Here is a 20,434-nt window from a genome sequence, read left to right on the forward strand (position 1 = left end):
ATTAGCTATATAATTGCTTTAAAGTCTTTCCACTGTACGTAGCAGAATTTATGTGAGCTCTACCCAATTTACCTTCACATCAGATTTCCATGAATGCCCCATACACCATACCTTGTGGGATTTAAAGAACTTAAATTGCAATAGAATAATTACAATTGCAAATCTGCAGAAAAATGCAATGACTTTCTACATTTTGTTTCCAAGCTGACCCGTGGCAAAAAAAATGCAAGGCACAATTTTAAAAAGGACTCTTCAGTTACAATTACACGATAGTGCCAAAGGGAGAGCGTCAAGGTAAGTCTATGCCTTGACCTACTTTTCTCTTCATACTTTCAGGCCGAATTCTTTGCCCATGTTCTAAAATAAATGGAGAGCTTGGGAAATGAATTAGGATGAGAGCAATAGAAAGTGAGCTTCTAGATGAGGTACAGGCTTAGCCAGAGGAGCCAAAGGGTTCTGTATATTCCCAGTGAGACCAGTTGAGATGTGACAAAGGAGAGATTTTTAGGAGTGAGAAGTGAGGTTTCAACTTCATGTACTTTCTGTCCTTGGCCTTTACACTAAGGCATCTGAAATAAGGAACAAAATTAATGCTACATTTTTTCATATTGACAATTGCCAAACTGTAACTGGGCTGAACACCTGCATTCCTGTTCTGCACCCCACATACCAAGGAAATGACAAAAATTTTACATATTAATGACTTCTGTTGTTCATCTTTTTAAACAATCTATATCATATTAACATTACTTGTGGGTTTTGGTTATTTTTTTTTTTTCCTTAAAGGAGAAGAGTCTGATGTTCAGTTGCTAAAATCAGCTCATTTTTCTGGTGGGGTCCAACTCTCTCAGCTCCAATTCCAGACCATGCAAATGTATAGCTATAAAATCAGCATGAAAATCCACTGAAAGAGAGCTCATTCTTATCCCTTATTTATAGCTCTTATTCACTTTCAGAGAACAGAGGTATACAGGTATTCTATAATCATACCTGTAAAACACAGAGGTGCAACATATAGGGAAGAGAACCCTGGGCAGGAGGTGGGGTGCTGAGGATGCAGCACTGCTGCTGTGCCCATTGCTAAATTACAAGCACTTGCTATACTCATCTTGTAGAGACCATCTGTACAGACTGCCATGTTACAGCAACAGTTCACAGACAAATGCTTAGATGTGTTGAAGTTAATGAAAATACACTAAAGCTAAATGTTGTTTTTCTGCATCAGGGCCTTTCCAGTGTAAAGAAGCAGTCACTGCTCAGTTTACTGAACAGATACACTGATACATAGGTTCTCCTCATCATCATCCTTCCCTCTTGTATCTATCTTGTTCCTCCTCTTTTCTCTCAGACATAAGCAGATATCATGCTAACAGCTTCATCTTCATTCCCAGAAACGAAGAAAAGAACACAACAATGAATGAAGGTGTGTGCCATTCGCATATCAGCTCTCTGGAAACACCAGCTTCCTGGTGTTTACGCACTGTAGTAAGGTGCATTTAGCAAGTGGAATTAAGGTGTTGAAGTAACAACTATTTCCTGTCCTTTAAGAACAGGAGAAAGGCCATACAGGATCCATTCAGCCCAGTATTTTGTCCTGGAAAGGAACAAAAGCAGATATTGTCAGATGATTACAAGGATAGATGCTATGACACCTTTTCTTCCACCAGTTACTAAGTGGGGACTTTCTAAGCCAGGCATAATTGTACAGAGAAAAGACAAGAGGAGCTACTAATTTTTGTTGCTGCTGTAGCAAGGAGGATGGCTCACTGTAGTTATTATGAATATAAATTATAATAAAGACATTTTAAAACCTGCAGAAAGTATTTCCACTGCATGCTGTAACAGGCATAAAAAACCTGTCCAATTTTGGCTTTGCTGTGGGAGAGGTGTTAATGACCTATTGGAACTGAAGGTGATTACAGGTCTCATTAAACAAAACAAATGGGTGGAGTAAGCATTCAACTATCCTGGGTAGTAAAACCAGCCGTATACACAGGAGCCAAACCCCACTGCCACCTGACAAGACCACGTTGTCTAAAGAAATGCAGGAAACTGAAAAATGGGCGTTCCTGTTGTGTAAGTGATGGCGTAGGCAGCTGGCAGGGAGCCCTTGCAGAGGAACTGTTGCCTGAGCCAGGACAGAGAAGCCCAAGGCTTCCTAGAACAGTTGTCCAAATGCAAATTAGTCCCACTACTAATCAGATATGTAAGACATATATGTTCCCTCAAAAATTCATCAAGGAAAACCCCATTGTTTTCTTTCTCATGGCAAAGGAGTCACTTTTGAAAGTCTCAGGTTTTAGCTACTAGTCATTGAAACAGTGAAGATTACTTGTAGTATGGCTTTTTTATTGGTTTTTTAATTCATCTGCTCAGACTTCTGCAGGGCACTTAAGGTACGCAGTGCTTACATATTTATCTACATTTAGTCCAGAAATATTTCAATTGCTTCATCTGTAAAATGGAGACCAGAGATAATTCGTCTGGAAAGAAGCAGAATAACTACTGAAGAAAAGTGCTTTATAAATACAAGATATTAATTATCCCTAGTCCACCTGCCTGCTTTCATAATGAGGACTGTCTGTCAGGAAAAAAAAAAAAAAAAAGTAATACTTTCTTTAATTAATCAAAGAAGTTAAAAAATAACAAAACAGCAGCAACAAAATCCTTAAGGCTTGTTGCCACAGATAAACAAGAATAATACAGGATAATACAAAAGCATTTATTTGTAGCATATACATTTATTCTAGGAATTAATATTTAAATATTCTTTTTTCATCAAATGTGTAGCAACAAAATAATGCAATTCTACATTTAATATATTGTTCCCAGCTTTGGCAGATGAAGCTGATAGAGTTTTGGAAACAGAAGCATCTTCTGATGGAATTTATGCGGCTGCTGTCTCCATGGGGCTTCTGAACACTGCTGTATTGTCCAGGGTATACTAGTACGTGTGTAGATGTGGCACTTGGGGACACGGTTTAGTAGTGGGCTTGGCAATGCTAGGTTAATGGTTGGAGTCAGTGATCTTAAAGGTCTTTTCCAATCTAAACAGTTCTATGATTCTCTGTTTACCTGAACCAGTTTATCAGTAAGTGGGTGTATATTCAGTAATGGTGCCATGTGAATGTATGTAATATATCACAAAAATGCATTTAAAATTATACTCAGTTCTTTTATAATGTTAAATCTTCAGTGTACTTTGATATCAGAAACTCATTAGTTCTAATGACAGTCCTGGGGGGTATTAAGGGAGTCCTTCCCAGTATTCCTGTTTTACAGAGAAGGGAAACTGAGACAAGGTAGCTGCTACAGTGAGTGTGAGTTGGTAGCACAGCCAGCAGGATGGTCTCTCTGCACGTTTCCAGTTAGCTAGCCAGTGCTGCCCCTTTGGGAAGCTTAATTTCTAGGTTGCACGAACTGTGCCTTGTGACACTTTCACATCAAAGGCTCCCTGAGTGACACCTGGCCTACAGGTGGTGATTTGTTACATCTGTGTACTTCATACCCCGACAGGGAAAAGCAAAGCTAAAGCTGACCCACTGGGGCAGGTAGGAAGTCTCTGTCCCCCATGCAGCAGGTTTAGTCACTTCTATATAGATCCTGTAGTGTGATTACAGAACCAGCTTAGAGGGTTTTGCTGCTGACTCCATCCTAATGACTAATCCTGCCTTTAGAGAGACTATGCTCAGGCTTGTTACCCTTCAGCCAGAACCCCTGAAAGAATGCAGGTAGAACGCTTCCTCAATGTCTCCTGAAAAAACGTCAGAAGATAAACACCTTAAACTCCTTCAAGAGCGCACATTTTGCATCACCCATAGTATTTGTGAAGATCTAGCCTTGTCCTCTGCAACCACTTTTCCTGCATCTGGATGGCAAAAGAAGTTTGTTCCAATGTTGCAAGTAGAATGCTGAGCATCCTCCCAGGGACCAGTTTTGCAATCTACAAACAAGACCGTACTTCTACAGATGTTACCAAACCAGTAGCTGCTGGTGACTCTGTGAGGACTGGCAGCGATGAAACTTGGTTTCCTATGAAACTCTGACTTGTTGACTACCAGCTTTGGCAGTTGTGACAGACACGTCAATTACAACATTTATGAAGTTTTTACTGTATATTGTACTAGTCGTGCACTTCAGCCTTTCCCTCAAGCACGGCTATTTATGGGAAGTTGTGATATGTTTAGTCCCTCCCCGTTTATCTTCATAGTTGGAAGAAATTAATTTTCTTCAGACCTTTACCTTTCTAACTGTACCACTAATTTTATCTTCCTCCTTGATAAGGAGAGACACACACTAGACATGGTTACATACACTTTGTTTCCTTAGGCAAAGAGGCAAAAATACTAATAAATACCTTAATGTTGTCTCTAGTCTGACTACAGAAGGGTGAATTACTTGCTGAGCCTTCCAAAGAATATTTCTGTTTGTTATTCTGAGAAAGGGAAAGTAAGGGGGAAGGGTCATGTTGGTGAGAAAGGCTATGTACTTCCCTTTGGAGAAGTGCCACTGAATGGTCAATGCATATTTTTATGGAGACAGAAAGTTCAGCCCATACACAGCCAGATTTTATTATCCAGTTTAAAGCAAACATATGCAAAAGCAGTGAATCAAATCCAACAAGTCAAAATAAATTAGAGTACATGCTGTCTATTGATAATAGACAATTGCATACACGAATGAGCTTTTTCCTGTGATAATCCGTTATGGGAACTTCTTTCACTGGCTGCATCCACGTCAGAGCTGTGAGAATTCTACTAAAATACAATGACCTGCTATGCAAACACCAGCGTTTTAAATGAGCGTTTGTTTACCGGTTGGTTTCACATGGCTTTTTAAGATGTGTTAGACTTTTGCTTAGATAGGAACAACTTAAAAATCTTTTCCTGTTCTTCAGAGTATTGACTCAGTAATGTACCTGCAGAGGTACTTGGGAGAGAGTAACATACAGACCATCACACCTGAGAGATGTATTTGTCAGAGCAGGATTCTGCTTAGAACCTTAATGGGCTTTATGAACAACCAGCAATGCTGCAGCTCTGTCTTTCTAGTAACAAACAAAATTTCACCTCTTTTGGTGTTTTTAGACAGCAAAACCCACTACTACTGCGTAGGATGGCTTTCTAAAATTTACATAGGACAAAAAAAGACACGAGTGCAGGCACATTAAAAAATTGTGTATTATACTGTGGAAAGCAGATTCGCTAATTTTATGTGTTTTCCATGCACTGCTGGGGAATAAGGGCCCAGGGTGGTGCGATGCAGCTTGACAAGAGCTGTGTTTGTAAGTCAATATCCAGCCACATCTACAGCATCTCTGCATCAACAGCTATTCAGGGTCTCTGGCTGTATAAAAGACCTTCAGACAATTTGGTATAACTCTAGAGAAAAACAGACAAACAAGGTCAAAGAAGATTGTTAATTTCTCCAGAACAAAAAAGAAGTGGCACTCTAGATCTCTTGATTATATCATCATTTTTCTCAAAAGTATCTCATATTTTTTCACTTTTACCATTTGATCTTAAAAGGCCATTGCTAATCTATTATTGGAGGTTGAGGAGGAGAGTTTGTTTTGTTCATTTTCTGACTGCTAAGAGAGAATAGAAAGGTTTCTTTAAGTTCTTCTTCAGATCATTGAAGAAGAACTAAAGAATCAGATCATTGTAGGTCTATTTTAAAATAGGACCTGAAGCAGCCTTCCAACTGTCTGTCATCCTTGACAGCTCTGTCTCTTTGCCTTATCAGTCTCATTCCTTAGTTAAACTCAGTGGGGCAAATTCTGGCTTTTAAGATTACACACATTACTTGAAATGCTCAAAGCTGTCTAGAACGATTTTGCTACAAGATTTCCATAAAATTTAATGATATTTGGAGAGCTACACACCTCATCTGGCTCTGCAAATCTCAGTTATTGTCTGCAATAGGATTCCTGCTTTTGTTTGCAATGGCAAAATTTTAGCACTATAAACTAAAGTTTAATAAGGGATTGTATTTTTCACGTATATTTCAGTTGAGAACTAAACTTGGGCAAGCACAGGCTATACAATTTTTTCCATTTCAACCTTCTTTAAACAAAATAATTTGTTTTTCCTTATAAGGAAACTATAGGTTTCTATTAAGAAAACAGGTTGCACAACAGCAACAGTATACTTTAAAATTTTCACAATCAAAAGAAAATGTTAAGCGTTAGTAAAATGAAATATTTTCAAAGACTCAAAATAGAGATTTTGAAAACAAATGCTGAAACTCAGGAGTTTAACACAAAACCAAATTTCCAGTTTTCACTACCCTCATTAAAAACTTATAAGTTACCCGGTGTCTTCAACTCTCTACAGTGTAGCCTGACATAATTATTCATAATTTCTTGATACTTTATAAACAGACTTTTTATATAGAATAGGATCTACTTTTCACACGTTAAGAGACATAGGCTCTCAGACTGCAGTCAGCTGTTTATAGACGAGGCTAGGCAATCAGCAGGGTAAATGACATGGAAACAGCAGGACAAAAGCAACTTGTCCAGCTTCTCTTTCCATAGACTTTTCTTTCAGAAACCATAAATCCAAAAAGTGTAGGACGTGGTGAAATCACCAGCAGAGCACTACAGAGGCCTTGTGCAAGCTGAAGGATAGAGGTGTTCTCAGAGCATTGAGGGATGCTTCCCTATAGCCTGCCGACAGAGTGGTCCTTATGCACAGGTAATAAAGGCGATGCTGGGGTGCACATCACACAGTCCGGAGCGGTTGGTTTCTCACCGGGCTGAGTGTCTAGCTTCTTTGTAGCAGGAAGGTGGAATGTTACTGCTGATCCTGATACAGGCTAGGAAAGTGTCCTGGGCATAGCTGTGGTCCTTAGCCAGCAATAGGAAAGTAACATCTTTGAAAACTACTTTTTGAACTACTGAGTATAAAGTCATATATAAGGTAATACCAAGTTATTATTATCCTTGTGTATATACAATGTTAATCATTAGTAATACGAAATATTTTCGAACACTGAAAATAGAGATTTTGAAAACGAATGTTAAAACTCAGAAGTCTAACACTAAACAGAATTTCCAGTCTTCACAGTCTGCAAATGTCACGGAAGTGAAGTGGCTTCACTAAGCCAAAACATCAATCTCATACCATTCATACATGATAGTAATTTAAATCCCCTTTGGTAAGGGGATGAATGGGACCTGATTTCCTATTTACTGTACTCTGTTCTGCTAAACCAAAGGGAGTTTGCCAGCAGCAGCATCCCTAGCATCTTTGCCACAGCTTAATCTGGAAAGTTTGCCCCACGAATACCTGCAACATAAAGTTGTGCAGGTAGGACTGGCAAAGAAATGCTTGCTTTTGTATCCTGAAACAGCTCAGCTCTTGACAATCACAGACACAAAATTAGCAATTAAGTGCTGGTTTTGCAATAGTTTAATAGCAATTTGTATTCTAATAATTGTAATAATAATCACATAATAGTTATAATGCTATATAATAAATATTCTCTGTTTTAGAAGAATAGTTTGAAGATTAATGAGTCACTTGTTTTGTACCGGTGCCCCCCATTATTAATAGGAACCTCATGCCATTCTTTATCTGTATATAAAGAATAAATACCACCCTAAGGAACATGACGGGAATTTGAAAGTATTACATTAAATACAGAATGAATTCCAGTTATTTTTGTGGATAGTTTCATTTATTTATAAAGCAATGGAGGAGTTAAACTAAGATATTTTTTGTAGCTCCTCAATGGAATCCACACCAATTTAAAGATTAAAAATATATATCTGCAATTAGAAAGGATGCTGTGAGTTACTTTTGAATTTGGTTTTAACTACTCTCTTTTATATTGTCTATAACACATATCTAAATCTTTTATTTATTTATAATATTATTCTTACTGTCTCCTGTGATCCACTTCTGTCTTCCCTGAGGTGTTTTTTCCATGCAGTTCAGGCAAACAGTCCCAGCAGAGGAACCAGCTGGTTCCCAGACATATAGGTTTGCTATATGTCTTGCTGGATACAAATCAGTGCAAACAGAGAGGGCAGGCACCTGTGGGAGGGTAGTGGGTGCAAGCGACTCTGTGTTCCACAGTTGAAACGCTGCCTTGGTTCTGAGACAAAGTTCTCTGTTTTCACTGAATTGAATAAAAAGCAAAAGGAAAGCACCAACCAAAAAACCCTCAGATCAGGATCTTTGGGTTACATAATGTGACATCCAGTGAAAAGGAGAACATACTCTCTGATAGTATGCTCAGTCTAAAGCTTGCCAGGCTGTAGGCTGTCACCAGATCGACAAGCACATCCTGGCTGATGTAAATCCCAATGCAATTAGTGAAAGAGAAAGCCTTTCAAAACCAGCACAAGAGTCTCCCTCAGTTTTTCTAGCTTCACAGGTGGATGCATAAGCTCTATGCAGACCTGGGAGCATCAGTGCAGCTGCAGAAGACTATTAGCTATGCTATTATGACTTGATAAAAGCTTTGAAATTAGCCATCAGAAAAGGTGCTTTTTGGCTTCTGTCAGCAAGGAAAACATTACAAAAGTAAGGAATTGTAAAATAAGCACATTAATTGCCTTCCCCCCCCCCCCCCCTTTCTTTTTCTTTTTGCTATGACAATTAGTGAAATAATTAGCAGTAGAGGCATTTAAATTACCATAACTAAGCTCCAAAGTTAATTCTGTGACCACAGATACCCAGAACTTTCTTTTTAGTCTGCCTGCAGACTCAAGAAGACATCAGTGGTCTGACTAGATTTGTTTTAGTAAGTTAAGAATTTAGTTTTTTAAAAAATAACATAACTCATATTTTTATTCATCATGATTTTTTAAAAATCCTCACTTACATTCCCAAATATATTAAATATCTGCAAAAGGAGTACTAGGTGATGAAACATTTTTTGTAGACTTGAAATGAAAAAACATACTCGTTTTTCAGTAAGCATAGAAGAAGAGATGGTAGCTGAAGGTAAAAGTGGGTAAGTGGAGTATTTTCAGTTCTAGTTTGGGAAATACAGTATTTATTTGTTACACATAGTCTGGCCAGGAACGTTGAACAGATTGTCTTATAAATTCACAAGATTGACTTGTAAAGTTTAACATATTCTTATTTATCAAAAAAGTTACATGCTTTGGATAGGGGGATAAGTTTTATCCAATTGTGTTGCTATAAACTTCTGAAGATATGCTTGCTATGTTGTACCCACACCCCTACTTCATTTATGATGATGAATAGAAGTATAAAGTAAATATTTGCTTTTTATTCATGACTATTTTAAGTTAATTATATAGTAAGTTTAACAGCAATCAGAAGCATAAATACATGGGAAAGCAAACCCATCATTAGTCTCAAAAGCATCAGTGTTTTAAATTTGTAGTCAACAGTTAAAATAATCTACTGCAAGATAAAAAGATTGCTTTCCTGGTGAATAAATGCTCCAACTAAATAAGTCTTTGTAAGTATCTCATTGCTCATTCAACTCTCCAGAACCAGGTGAACAGAAATCTGTCTGAACAAGATACTTGACACACTACACAAGTAGACCATGCAGTCTACAAGTGAAAAGATTTTCCTTGTTAGCAACAAGACTTTTAAAACTATGATTCATATTTGCTAAATAAGAAAATGTTAGATCAATTTCAAAATGTTCATCCTGGCTTTATAATACAAATGATGGTACTGGCCCAAATTCCCAGAAATCACTAGTGATAATTGAAAACTAGGGCTGAGAGATCATTTTAGAAAGCGGATGCACAATGCTTTCAGAAATTAAAGTCAGCTCAATATCTTCAAGGGGTAACCAATAAAGCAAGTCAATTGCCTATCAGTAAACACACTGGATGTTGAGGCTTTGGCCTGGTAGTAGAGAAAGTTCTATTTTACAAGTGCTTTATCCAAGAGAGTAAATTATATGCTAGAAATCTCCACATGTGTGTGCACATTCAGCCAAAATACAGGTTAAATTGTACATGTTTGTTGGCTTGTGAAAATCAGTGAAGACATGCTGGCTCTGCAAAATTGTACTGTATTATACCCAACAGGATTTATTACTAACCTTATTGCTTCTGTGTTTACATTCAAACTCCAGGCTGATGTCTCAGTGTTATTTCTCTGAGATGCATGGTAGCGTGTAGAAAGAACTGTCCATGATGGTGCACTATTAGAGCTCTCAGAACACAGTAACTTAGGAAAGAGGTTTTCTGGTTCAGAAGAATAATCATGTGTTCTTAAAAAGCCAAAGAAAGAAACCAGCATGAATATAAACCTTAGACTTAGGGAAATATCAAATTAAAACTGAAATTAACCTGTGTTTTTCATGTGGGTACAAAATCAGAATGCATACGATGCAAACTTGGCAGCTGTAGGAGTTCACTATCCAGCTTACAAAACCTGAAAATCCTTCTCTTCTTTCCCTCTGATCTTGCCCTTTACATTTTGCAAAGTGCCTTGGAAGCAGGGACTCCAACACGTAAGGATAAAGCTGCCCTGTGAGAAGTCTTTTCTGAGTTCAGGAACAGTAGGCAGACTTGCAGACAGAAAGGGCTGTATTCAATAGAGCTGCTGATACGAAGAGCAAAGCAACGTAGTGAATATACAAGGATGTTGTAACTTCGAAGACTACTAAAGTCTGCCAGTGGCCTCTTAAATGACCTTGGAGCCTTAATGTTAACTTCTTTCTCTCTCCCCGAAAAATATTTACCTCTTTATTTCATTTTCTTCACTGAAAAAACTTTTATTCCTTATTGTTGCATCACAGCACTTAGGACAGTATTAATCTTATAATTTTAAAAGTTTCTTGCCAATATTCTTCCTTTTGCACATTAAGGTTATAAGGGTATTCAAGATGGATAATGGTGCTCTTAGGTCAACGTCTCTGCACATGAGAAAATGACTACAAACCTGACCTAATGTTACACAATGTTTTCAGAAACGGCGCAGGCGACAGTAGATGTGCGATCTCCTGGTGAAGTCTTCCAGCTAGAGATACTCACTTGAGTGGGCAAGGTGGGCTTTAGCATTTGATGAGAAACACTTCGGAAACAAGCAACAGGGCTAAGAAATTTCATAAACAGATTATATAGAAGAGGTGAAATAAAGGACATCACCTACTTCAGAATACTTTCAGATTTCTCTTGCACATATATTTTAGTGCTCGCAACCTAGTATAGATCTTAAGATGGCCCATTTCTGTCTATCGAGCACGTGGCAGATGTGGTGACTTTGTGTGTTATATTTTACTGTGTTCATGTAGGCAGGACAGAGCGATGAAGATATGTGCATTCAACCTGGTTTTGGTGTGGGAGACTAGTATAAGTGAAAGCGTTACAGGTAAGTCCTTTTCAATACGACTGAAGGGGACAGGGAACAGTTCATAATTGAGTTTGTGGGAGCAATAAAAACAAACATAAAACAGCAGGTTAAAAATGAATGAGAAAATATGAAAATGAGAAAATGACCCACATTCTCTTTCTGTGCTTGACTTGCTGCTTTCTTTAAAGCAGTGGTGTGTTGGACACTGGTAATGTTTCAGAAAGTGTACTGGAAGCTAATAACACTGTGTGGAACCACAATGCCCAGAAGATACAGGATTGTGCTGTGAAAACTGGCAGGTACTTGACAACTTTTGCTCGTCTGTGTAATGGTTAGAGGCAATCATTTTGATCTGACTTTGCAAAACAGACATATAAGCCACGAACACCACACAGATAGGGAATAGCTTTTAAAACCGGCTTTTTGCATTCTCCCGGGATAGCTGCATTCTTCATGGTTAGTGATAACAACTGTCTAGTGTTTGCTGTGAGAAACCATGCCAGTAAGATCAGAGGATTCTTCTAATTGACTTCAAATAGAATAATCTGAGCAAGTGCTTTCTGTAAACATCACAGCAGTATTTTTTAGCTCTACACTAATAGCATATCTCTAACCTTACATGAGGTCTTCAGAGGGGCCAAGTTGATTCATTATTTGCCAAAAATGACAGAGATTGGTGCAATCCGGCAGTGCTGCCAACATGGCACCACCCTGTTCTTTTATCATTAGCACAGAAAGAAATGTCAGGGTTTTGTTTGTTTTGTATTTGAATGTTATATAGTTCAAAAGGCCATGCTTACAGTAAAAGTGTTATTGTTGCTGGCTTCAAATATTAGAGACAGTTAGCTTTATTAAGGCAAAGCTACTCTGCATGCCTGGGTTTTGAGCCAAGATATATTTCTGTGACCATTTACACATCGCTGTAGTGAGTTTGATTTTCCCATAGCTCATCATGGTTAGAAATAAGAAATGATCTATCTTCAATATGGAAGTTTGCTGTTGTGAATTTTTGCCTTAATTTGCCTCTCCTACAAAAATACAGGCATGTAAATTTTGTAACACCAAGTATTCATGCCCTAAGGAGAGAATGAAAGCATTTCAGAGATCAAGGTAAGACTGAACGTGGGAAAGGATTAGATATGGGACTTTCTAATAGGCTCCTTTGACTCTAGTTCTAGTATCAAATTAGTCATGGTCATGTATGACACAAGGAGAGGTAATTAATCTTTCCTTTTCTTATTTCTTCATTTTTCACATTGCACTGAGAAAGCACACATCGGTACTGGGAATACACAATATAAACACTGATAACAGCTTGTCTTTCACAGACATCACCGACTTAGAAATGCACATAGCAAAATCCACGTTGTGCCAGAAGAAGTCAATGAGTTTGTAACTGGTTTCAATCAACAGTTTCTACATGAGGTGTAACATTAGTTATCTGCTGCCTAATGGCACTCAGCAAGCTGTGGCATTCTCCACTGCCTTCAAACATGTCAGAGAAACCAAGTACGTTACTATCAGCCTCTTCCAACTACTTCGCCACGAGAGGGGAAAGTTCAGTAGAAATACACAGTTCTGTGATAGAGTCCAATTAATGTAACTGAAACATAGGCACATGCATAAGTTTTTAGACTTTAAAATTATTATCTGCTTCTTAAGTTTACATGTCATACTCTATAGACAGTGTAATGACTGAAACCTTAAAAGACTCATGGACTCACTTTACAATCAGTACTGGAAAAACCTGTGCTTATTTGAATTCTAGGTTGGGACCTTTTTGACACCAGGGTCCAGCACAATGCAAAAAGGTTTTTTTGCCTTCAGAAGGTTTTCCAGAGCTATAAGCTCTAGCATCCCAAAATTCTTCTCTGAAATTGACCCTTTGGATATGGAAGAGAATAGCTGCCCACTTAACACACCCATTCGGGAGTGGGCTCATTGTACAGAGTATGCAGAGAGATAAATTATAGACTACTGAATCTAATTTCTGTAGGTCTCTTACACAGTCTGTGGAGAAAGATAGGTCCTTCCAGAAACAGTTCCCAGGCTCCTGTGCTGAATAACTTCATGGAGGATCTTCATATCCTCTATGGACTGTAGAAAAAACCTGTGGACATTAGTTTCTCTGAGGTCGTGTTTGTTTTTATGGATGTCCTGCTGAATTTTCCACTCCTCCAGGTGTTTTTCTTTTTCACTTATTATCTTAGCATCTTCTTTGCCTTATACTCTTGGATTTGTTAGCGAGCTTTTTAAGAAAGTTGATATATTCCCCCTGGGGTGGCAAGTCAGCACAGAGAGAAGCCCCTCCCTTTCTGGCAGCAGAGGAGCTGAAGCTGTGCTGCTTGTGATTTCCACTGCCTTCAGCAGCTGGCAATGGATGCTGTTGGAGACATTTTGAACATGGTTCTTGCCAATTAGCCTGGAAAGCACCTCTGTTCACAATGGCGTTTTTTCCATAATCAGTAAAATCGTATTTGTTGGTGACAAAGGTGAGTATGAGAAAACCTACAGTGGTCTTACCAGTCAAGACTGTTCACAGTGTGGGAGGTATCTGCAATTTTTCTGCCTGCAATAGCAAGCCACTGCAAAATACTACATACACTTCCTTTGTTTCTTTTTTCCTATGAAAAGACACCTTCTTTTACACATTTTCCACAGGTGAATTAGAATACATTTCCTCACCATCATGGCAACTACAAATTTTAAATGGGAGAAATTGCTTTCAGATAGGAAACACAAGCCAGCACAACGCATTTGTACTGATTTGTACCTGAAGGGCCCATTGCCATTTTATCCATTGCCATTTTATCCTCCCTTTTGGTGGTATTTTAGAAAATCAGCTGTGATTTCTGTTGTGATAAAGTGGCTGTCGTATTAGACAGTACCTACAAAAGCAGAAGAAATAGATAACATTTCTTCCATTTTATTCTGGCACACAATATTTGCTAGTGTAAATATGTTTTGGAATGATACATTTATTTGAAGCAAAGCTTTATTTCTAAATGGCTGTTTTACTGTCCAGTCGGGACATTCAGATTCCCTGAGATGTACATTCTTTAACTAATCACCAGAATTGTAAATCAATAATCAGATTAGTAGCTTCTTACAGAAAGCAAGGGATTTGTTCTCCCTGACTAACAGTAGTCATGTAGCTCATAATTAGGATTAGTCCTTTCAGGAGACTGAAGATTACAATGATACGTATAGTATGGCATTTTTTTTCTCCTTAGGTATCTCTTCCACCTCTTTATTCCAACTTGGACAGTACTATATGACTTATGTGTCTGCTCCCCAGATCACCAGACAAACCAAAGAGAGCATGGTGTTTGCTTTTTAAATTGATAGAATTTGGCATTTTGAAAGAAGCTCCCAGCAGGATGGTCTCCCCTGCTGAAATATGTCAGTAGCCATCTCTCCTTGTTATCCAAATGGCTTTTTTGCTGAATGGCAGCAGCAGGTTTTCCTTGTTAGAGCTAGTTAGCTGAGTGCTCATCACTATTGTTTTACCATAATTATCTTCAGGGTTAGGTGATGGCCAGACTCTTCCCCATTAATGCTACAATACTGGAGCTGAGTTCTGTTCAAAACTGTTAGCACCAAGGCATGAAAACAGATTGTGAATACTGAAAAAAAAATGCATCGCTCAGTCATGCAGAATATACAAGAACATTTTTTTTATTCCTTCCTTTTTTAGAAAGTATCACTTTAAAAATTCTTTGAAGTGTGTAAAGTTATAGTCATGTCAAATCAAATGCTATTAATCTGTTGAGCAGGAAAGAATGAATATATTTTCAGGAATGCTTGTATCTCCCTGACTTAACTAAACTGAACATAATCTCCTGATGTTATTGCAAGTCAGAGAAGGGGGAGGGAAAAGGAAAGAGGTAGGTAAAGTTTGTTAGTTAAGAAATGTGATGTGATTGTGTTGCTTGAAGTTATAACACTGGAAAGGTTTATATAGTTTGAGGCTTTGCCACAAGTAAAGGGTAGAGGTGGGGGGAGAATTCTGCGTGCTAATCTCTTGATGAGATAACATGTTACACGTCCCCTTACCGTAAACCCCCAGCCCACTGCTGCAGACTGCATGGCTGTTACGTAAACTGCGATTTGGATTATGAAACCGAGATCTGATTCCAGTTCACTCATGGGGAAATAAGCCTCACAGGATCTATTCAAATTTCCACAGAAAGCACCTGTTTGTGGTGCTCCTGTATCCTGTTACGTTTCCCATGTAAACCTGCCAGATCAGCTGCAGGAGGGAGAGGTCCCCAGGTGCTGGTTCCCCATGGGAGACAGGAAGAAAGGGGAGGAAAAGGCGATGTCCAAGGGGTTGGATCTAGTCATGCATGGTATGCAGAGTGGGTTTTTTTGTTTAGTTGGGTTTCTTTTTAGCACAAGAAATTGAGATTTTTTTTCTAAGCTCTTGATTTGAACCTGTGTGCTATGATATCTCTGTTGTCCTAAGGCAGTGCTGCAGTTTTCTGCACATGAGCGAGAGGAAACACTCCTCAATAGAAGCTTGGTTCTTTTGGTTACCGTTTGCCCTCACACTCCTCTCCGAGCCCAGAGATTTAACCTGAACAGATGCAACACTCGTCTCCTTTCTCTGCTACTTCCCCGTCTCACAGCCTGGCCAACCTAAGGTTGTGGAATGACTATGTCCAAGTGAGGCGTGCTGTTATGTACTGTTGTTAATCTGTTTGTTTTAGTGAATGAGACAGGCGTACAAAGTGCACATGGGCTGTAAGCAGTGTTGTGGAATGCAGTCTTGTTTGTATGGAAGTGAGCTGAAGAACGAATTCAACACAGCGCCTGCCTGAGCAGGGTCCCCACTGCAGAGCCTGCAGGCAGTAGTGACCAGGGAGGGCTGAGGTGTTGGTACGGTGCTGCCAGCTGAAGGTATTGACCAAAGTGCTGGAAACATACATCAGGGTAAGAGATTTGTTCCAGCAATTTGTAGGACAGCCTCCACCTCCTTTAAATGCTTTTTTTCATTACATGATTTGAATAAATATTTTTAGTTTCAGTAGGAAGCTATGCATTATTCAAATGACAGTTTTGAGGCAATTTAGTCAAGATGTAAAAAGCACTTTAAATTGATTTTGAAACTATCAGCAGCACAAAAGGATAAAAGGTGGGTGGGAGCACAAACCGGCTTATAAAATATTTACACAAATAACTGTATATTTCATATTTTGATAGACTTACATTTTGTTTCCCAAAGTACTAATGAACATCAGGTACTCTTGACACTGACTTTAATTAAGCATGTCTTCAGTTCATAAACATAGTGAGTAGCAAGTTGCTCATTGGAAAAAAATTTATCACCATTAAAAAAAACCCCACAAACCAAACCCATTGTATTAAGCAGAAAAAGAAAGAACAGAAATGAATATGCTGTGTAGTCTTTTTACAGGTTGTAATGTAAGAGTGTTTAAAGCTGAATTGTAATCCAGTGAAGAGTAATGCATACCTTGCATTACTGGTAAATTGTTTGGCAGTCATTGTCACTGAGGAAGAACTTCTGTTATTTAGTTCTGTCATGCTGTACGCATTTTTCCTGGCCATTTTTATTAGAAACAGCTTTTGTGTGCAACATAATCGAACCTGGCTTTAACTGCAACTGATTTACTGCTCACTGCTCTTGCCTGCAGGGCCATCATCTGTGTTCTTAGCAGAACTGGTGGACATACCAGCTTTGACACACTGTACAGGAAGGGGGTTTTTTGTTGTTGTTGTTTTGGTTTGGGTTGTTTTTTGGTTTTTTGTTGTTTTTTTTTTTCTTCACAAAAATCAGGCTTGCCAAACCCTGAGGTCATCAGTCAAACAGAGTCGCATTGACTGAGTAAAAGCCGAGTAGTTCTTGAGCTCTGGCCCACTATTTAACATCAAATTACAAGCTTCTGTTATTTAATAATAATTTAAAGGATGGCCTCAAGCTCAGAAAGCCACAGTGCACATGCCTGACATTAAGTGTGTGTGTGAAGTCGTGTTGATTTGAATATGAGTGCTTCCTGCAGGAGGCAATGGGAAGTTTGGGAAAAGTATCTGTAAAATCTAATGATCTCTTCTTTGGTCTTAATCTCCTTGTGAGATTCAAGTAATGTGTTTTTCTCATACAGAGCCACTGTTCCTACCACAAAAAAATACACTTAACTGAAAGTGGAGTCCTGATTCAAAGGCTAATGTTGCTTGTCACAGTTATCTTTTGGATGCACAGAAGTTTTGCTGGATGGACTCCTGACATGCATTTGTATAGGAGCATTGTGAACTCACACCAGGAGTCTTAGGCTTTAGGTGTAATAGTTCAGACAGTGGGTTTGCATCTCTTGAAAGTCTTGGCTTGTTGCTATCAAAAAACATGTGTAAGAAACTGAAAATAAAGCATTCAGAAAAAAGAAGGCACTGAACAGAAGAAAAATATAAAATAGCTCTTTTGGAAAAAAAGATCTTTAGGCAACACTAATTTTCATGTTATTGAAAAAGACATGCAACAAAAGTTTTTTTTGTGAGTGTAGAACTCACTAACGTTCTTATGTCTCTCTTGCTTTGCTTTTGATGACATAAAATTCTCACACGGAACACAAATAGGAAACTGAGGGAGTGAATAAACAATGACCTACTTATCTTGAGGTTTTGTGTTATTGCTGTCACTATGGTGTCAGAATATCTCATATAAAATAGGCTTGTCTGGTGATTACAGATTTTCTAGGGTGCTTCATAACTACCAAAAGGAAATTTGAAAAGAACTTGCATTAAATTTGGAGGCTTAGAAAGAATCTGTTTTCATTTAGAAATAAAGAAAAGTGACATTCATATTTGTAAAAGATTACAACTGAGTGCTGCAAGAGTTTATTGATGCATTTCTCCCCCTGCTTTCTTAATATTACAGTGTATGGGAAAAGAATTGGGTTTGTCATGATGCCATAAAGGTCATTTTATAGTCATTCTTATTTTGGGTGTATTATTACTGCCATTTAGAACTGGTAAAATAAATGAATGTTAAATAACTGTACTTTTAAAAAAGTATTTTCCTCGTGTATAAATTATTTCTAAAGATTTCTATTATAATGATGATCTATACTATCTTCAAGAGATTTTTTTAAAAAAATAATTCATATTTACTTCACTGTGGCCATGATTTCATTTCCAAAGCTGTTCATTCTAACAGCCTGCATATCTATGTAGGCAGTTATAGTTGTATACTTTGCCTTTAAAAGAAAAGGAAGCCGAGATCAAGTTTGTGCTGTGTGACATTTGGCTGAGTATCTAGATAAAATGACACTGGACCATTTTTGATGCAATATCTCAGACACTAAGTGGTTTGGTCTTTGTCTTTCCTTTCTAGAACAGAAGTTGATACTTGGCTTTCTCCCAAAAATAAGAGCATTATACTGTGGGAGCTCAACCTGCTAAACTTGGGAGGGAGTGGATAATTGTTGCTGCAGGTGTTCACATACCAAGGCATTTATTTTTACTCCTGTTTGTTTCCAGCAGCCCTTACTTCAGCAAATTTGGCAAGTCTCTCCATGTAGCCCACATGTCCATTGTTTACAGACTAATTGTGGAATTCAGCAGTTTGTGAGGATCACCCTGCACACTGAGCCCTACAGTGTCGATGCCTCAAGAATGTCAAGTGTAATAGGTACTGTTGGTTGTTCTCTGCCTAGGATATAGGTTCCTGAAGAAATCCCAATTGTTCGACTTTGTATGGTATCCCTACTGAGCAGTGAAGCAAGTGTTCACACACAGGCCAGGCAGTTAAACTGCTGTCAATGCTAATGTGTAAAGAAGTGGTAGTTGAAAATTCTTCTCTCTTAAGGTCACTAGCACTTAAAGAGCATTAAGGAGACCCGTGACTCTGAGAAATAAGTCATTTTTTCTTGAGTTCCTGGTCAGTGTGAGTCAAGCTTAATTGTGCATATGAACTCGCTGATAAAGAGATCTAAAAGTTAAATAAAACACTTCTTATAATAAAACTTTTGATCAGTTTTAAACTGTATGTAATGAGTATTTGGGGATATTTTCATGAAGCTCCAAGTGATATTTTCCCAGGCATTATCTTTTAGAAAATCTGATACTTAAACTGCATGTTTAAACTGCATGTTTGCAGCCTGCACCTAGAAAACAAAATTCAGCCTATATTTTTAGCATTTCAGTACTTTTTAAAGGCTTTCTTCATTTTCTTTAAATGTCCTATCTGTCTGAAATCTTCCTCCAGTGTAGTGCAAATAGGACCTCAGGAATGAGACAAAGCATTCTGTGCAGACCCTTTGTACAACCAAATGGCAGACCAGTTTTACCCCCCATTCAATTGCACAGAAGACAGAGATCCTCACACATGAACTTATTTGCATGACGATGGACCAGATTTCAATGTAATTGGCTTATTCAAATCACATTAGCAGGAAATACAGACCAAAAAATGCAAAGAATGAAGACAGTTGCAGCCTTATCTAAAATCTCTTACACGTAGGTAGTCTGTTCTCTTTCTGAAAGTCTGTAAAATCTGGGAATCGGAACAAAAGCTAAAGGAAGTGGCATTAAAATAAGGTCCCAAAGTTAGAAACTGTAAATACCTTTGGACCCTCTTAAAGTTTCCAGTATAAGAGCACATGCACCTTAACACCACCTTTATATAGCCTATTTTTTTAGTAAAAGACAGAAGAAAGCCCCCTAGGTAATTTTTAAAGTGATTTTTACAGAGTTTTCTTTTGCATGATGATGTAACAATTATTTGCTTAAGACTTGTGTATGAGAACCGATTCCCAAATGTCTGTATTTTGAAAGAGTGTTGCATAATTTAACAAAGAATTAACCAGTACTCTGTAGTTTTGGTGGGGCGAGACTAGCACATTCACATTTAAAAAAGAACCTCCTACACGACTATTTCTACTCAAGGCTTGTCATCTTGTACATGTGATACCATTTCATTGCTTTTGAAGCCTGTTACTAATTTAATAACATCATGAAAGAAAAATCTTACCCCCCAAATTTCTCAATACTCACCAAATTTCAACAGCAGTGTGCAAGTCTCCAAGAAACTTTGTAAACAGGGTAGGTTTATAAAAAGCTTTAAGCATATCCATGTTAAACAGTTTCAGCCAATTTTAACCCATCTGAGATATCAT

The sequence above is a fragment of the Falco rusticolus genome, chromosome 5, assembly GCF_015220075.1.
Source record: "Falco rusticolus isolate bFalRus1 chromosome 5, bFalRus1.pri, whole genome shotgun sequence".
NCBI classification, from domain to species: Eukaryota; Metazoa; Chordata; class Aves; order Falconiformes; family Falconidae; genus Falco; species Falco rusticolus.